This window comes from Arachis duranensis, chromosome 4, assembly GCF_000817695.3.
Source record: "Arachis duranensis cultivar V14167 chromosome 4, aradu.V14167.gnm2.J7QH, whole genome shotgun sequence".
Taxonomy (NCBI): domain Eukaryota; kingdom Viridiplantae; phylum Streptophyta; class Magnoliopsida; order Fabales; family Fabaceae; genus Arachis; species Arachis duranensis.
In genome coordinates this window covers 26,722,993-26,727,399 of record NC_029775.3, presented here as the reverse complement: position 1 = coordinate 26,727,399, position 4,407 = coordinate 26,722,993, and positions in this window count along the sequence as shown.

The window sequence follows — 4,407 nt, the reverse complement described above, 5'->3', positions numbered from 1 at the left end:
GAATGATCAATGAGGATCAAGATGATTATGTGAGATGTGGAGGATGGTGGTGGAAGTGCTTGTTATGCCATGGGCCGAAGGGCTATAATTGTTAATGAAATGGCTGGTTATGGATTTAACCATGAGCCGGAATAGCTGTGTATGCTATGAATATTGGCTGGTTCTGGATTGAACCGTGAGCCGGAATGGCTAGTATGGATGTTGATCCATGGATGAGAATTCATGCATGTTGATGCTGAATTATTGAAAATTGTGAAATTGCACTTCCACTATCTGAGTACGAGTTTCCTTGGGTAGTAGCAGTGGCTAGCCACCACGTGCTCCAGGTTGAGACTCGAAGCTCTGTTAACCCTATGTTGTAAGTGTGGCCGGGCACTGTGAAAGGCCCGGATGAGTTCGAACCCCCGTAAATATTCACCAGTGAGGGTGATTGATATGGATCATGTTTATGATCAAGTTTAAAACGAGTATAACTCGAGTTTGGGGATGCACGACAGGGGGACAGTCCAATGGTTAGCGACCAGGACTTGTCGGGTTGGCTATATAACCGACAAGATGATATCATCGGCCACTAGGGACAGGCATTCATCATATGCATACTATGTGAATTGTTTGAGATTGCCTATTTGACTGCATATTAATCGCTATTTGTCTAAATGTCTTAACTGCTCCTACTTGTATATTCTTTGTTTGATATAACTGTTCTTGCTACTTTATACTCCTGTTGGTGGTTGGGAGGTCTGAAGGAATTGGAAAGGGAAGTATTAGTTAGACTGAAGGATCTTTAGTCAGATGCCCTTATATGGTTTAGCTTGTTATAAGCTTTGATATTATTCGGAGGAAGTCCTAGGATTGCCTTTGGCTTTCCTCCATTATTATGTATTATATATGTGGAAGATGTTACCTGCTGGGAACCTCTGGTTCTCACCCATGCGGATTTTGTGGTTTTCAGATGCAGGACGTGAGGCGTCCCGCTGATGCATGCTGGAGACTTCTTTTATTGCGAAGATCCTTTGCTCTCGGGGCTATGTTTTGGTTTATATGTTTTGTTTAGATACTTTTATCTCCATTGAATAATACAAACTGTGATGACTCCTCTTATGGGAGATTTTGGAGAATAGGTTTTCTGTATTTGTGTCCCTTTGGGTTTCCTTTGGGGTTTTCCTTATTTTATCATATGTATATATATTGTTATGCTCGGACCGGTTATCTTCGCATCCGGATCTTGAGTCTTGATATTCCTGTTTTTGACACTCTTTTGTATATATATAATCACGCGTTGGATTATCCTTTTTCGTTACGTTATCGATCGGAGTGTTGCGCTTTAAGGTTGCGTTTTTTTTTTGTTTACCCCTTTTTCTACAAAGGCTCCTAGTTATAATCAATTATTCATACTACTATATGTACTAAATTTTTATTCTAGAGGTCGTAATACTTTGCCATCTTTGACTTATGACTTAAGCATAAGACTCTGTATGGTAGGGTGTTACATAGCTGGCTTCGTGTTGGACGACAGTGATAGAAATGGCAAGGAGGGGCGACGAAGGTGCGGCGGCTCCAAGACCGCGACCCTCTCACTCGTGAGCAATCTCTCTTCGCTGCTCTGCTCTCAATGGTGGCGGCGCAAACAGCAGAATGTGGTGGTGGCAGGGTGCGAACGGTGATGGCGACAAGACTGGCTCCACATCGCTGCAACTCGAGGATAGTGAGTCATGAGGATGTCGTCGTCGGGGCTCCTTGTGGCAATCGTGGCCCTCCTCCCCTCGGCGGTGTCAGTTGGCGACAGCAAGCCCAGTGCCGCCGGCGCAGATCCCCCTCTCTTCCTCTCCTTCTTCCTCGAGCTCCCTTCCCCATTCTCTCTTCTCCCTTTTTTTATTTTACTTTGCAGCTGCTGCTGTGTTGTTAGTGTGCGTGTGTGTGCTGGGTGTGGGTATGGGGTTGGATAGCTAGGGTTAGGGTTAGGTCAAAAATTAGGGTTTTGATTTGGGGATTTTGGATTTAATTTAAGTAAGGTAATTTTAATAAAATTAGGACATAGGGTACTAATTTAAAATCTAATTAAATCCTTAAAATTTACTTCAAAATATTATTTGTTGTGCCATAATACTAATTAAATAAAAAATCAAATACATTAATTGAAATTATAAGATAAGAAGATTAATTTTTCTTATTTCTAAAACTCAAAGTATTGAATTATAAAAATATCAACTATTTAAATTAAATAATATAAAATTCTTATTATTTCATAACTACTAACATTATAATTTAAATATAGAAAGTAACAGTCACAAAAAAAAATAGAAAATAACTCGATAATTGTAGAGTTTGGATAAAAACTTAATTCGTTTCAAATTCAATTAATCAAAACTACCTTTAATTACAGTAGTAAAATAATTTATGAAATTAAAACTATAAATAAATATATCATTTTGAAATTAGTTCATAATAAGTTTTTTTAAAAGTTATGGGTCTTACATTGTAAGTATTGAGTTTTGTATGGATGTATATTATCTATTTCAAAAAATTGTCTTTTGAGCGGTAATACAATTAAAGTTTTAAACAGACTCATATTTTAGTATTAGATATTATAAGAGTCGTCGTAATACCCGAATTATCAAAGTAGCACGGCCAGAAACATAGCATTTTGATAGTTAGGATGTTACAATATCTCTCTCAAATTCATATATATTAGTATATTACTTTTAATGTAAAATACATTGTTACTGAATTTTCATCTCAAATTGGACTAACATTATTATTTTAAAGGTAATTTTTAAACTTTTTTTATTAAGTAAGGAGTGTTATAATTTTTGTCAATTAAACAAATTTTAGTTTTTTATTATTATATTTTATATCAATACTTCAAATTTAGAGTTTAGAATTTACTAAGATTTAGGATTTAAAATTTAGGACGACTTAAAGTTTAGGATTTAAGATTAAAAAATTAAGATTTATGATTTAGAATTTAAAAAACCTTGCATTCTTTACCTTTTTTTAAAGTATAATAACATTTTTTTAGAATGCTTTAAATATTTTTTCTTAAAAAAGTAACCTAATAGATATACATCACAAACCAAATTTAAATACGTGTAAATTATTCAATTATTTTTATCTTATTTTCATTCATACATATTTGTGTCATTTATAATATTTACACAATATTAATTTTTTATTTAAATTTTTTAATGATAATATAATTTTAATCTCGTTAACATATATCTTAAAGAAACATTTTAACAGTATCACGAAAAAATTATTTTATTAAAAAATCATAAAAAATATCTTTTTATATTTTTTAATATATTATGAATATATTAAAAAAATTGAATTAAATAATCCTCTCTTCAGACATAAAAATGTTAAACCTTTTAATAATATTAAAATTTTTTAAAGTTTCTTTTGCAATTAACACAAAGAAATTCATTCTATCACAAAAAAATGATTTCCTTGTACATGTATATAAAAAGTGATATGAAAATTATTTTTACGAAAGCATTTTATTATAATTTATTATCTTTTTTAAACATAACAAAAACATATATTTTTATGATTGTATCTAAAATATTTTGGTAAAAATAAAATTTGAATATTAAATATTTATTGAGATTATTAGATGATGATAAATATAAAAATTTATATTAAAATAGATGTTATAAAATAAATTTATAAAAAATATATTTTAAAATATAAAAATATAACAAATGTCTAAATTACATATTTATTTACTGTGAAAAAGTTTATCTATATATACATACATATATATATATATTAAGAAAACTTAAATAAAATATGTGTGTGTAACATTTTATTGAATAAAAATATTTCATTAAATACTATTTTAATTATATTACAAATCTAAATAAAATAATAATTATTTTGTAATAAAAATACTAATTGAAAAGAGATCTACTCATGTTAGTCTATCACAATTTTTAACCCTTTTTAACATAAACTGGTTAAAGCATTAAAGGACGAGATTGTAATTTTATCTTTTATTATGTGGATGAAGAAAAAGGCAAGTTGCTTCTTTATTATATTCTTCAAATAAACAATTTCACTTACAAAATTTTCGCTTTTATCTCATCCTTTATTATATTTTAATATAAATCTTATTGGTTGAAATGATGGGAACAACAATATTCTATTAAAGTACAGCGGTATACAGAACCGCTTTCAATAATATAATAACGGGTTGATTAGTACACATAGTATGTTGATAAGGATAATTGTACCAATAGTTATAATATTATTTAATTATGTGTCAATTTATGTCACTTATCACGACAGTATTCGTTCACATGTTATTCGTTATGTTATCTTTGTATATACACCAAATTAACTCTTATTTTTGCTTAAGTTACTCATTTTAGTTTCTAAAAGTAAATATCACCAAATTAGTCTTTTTAA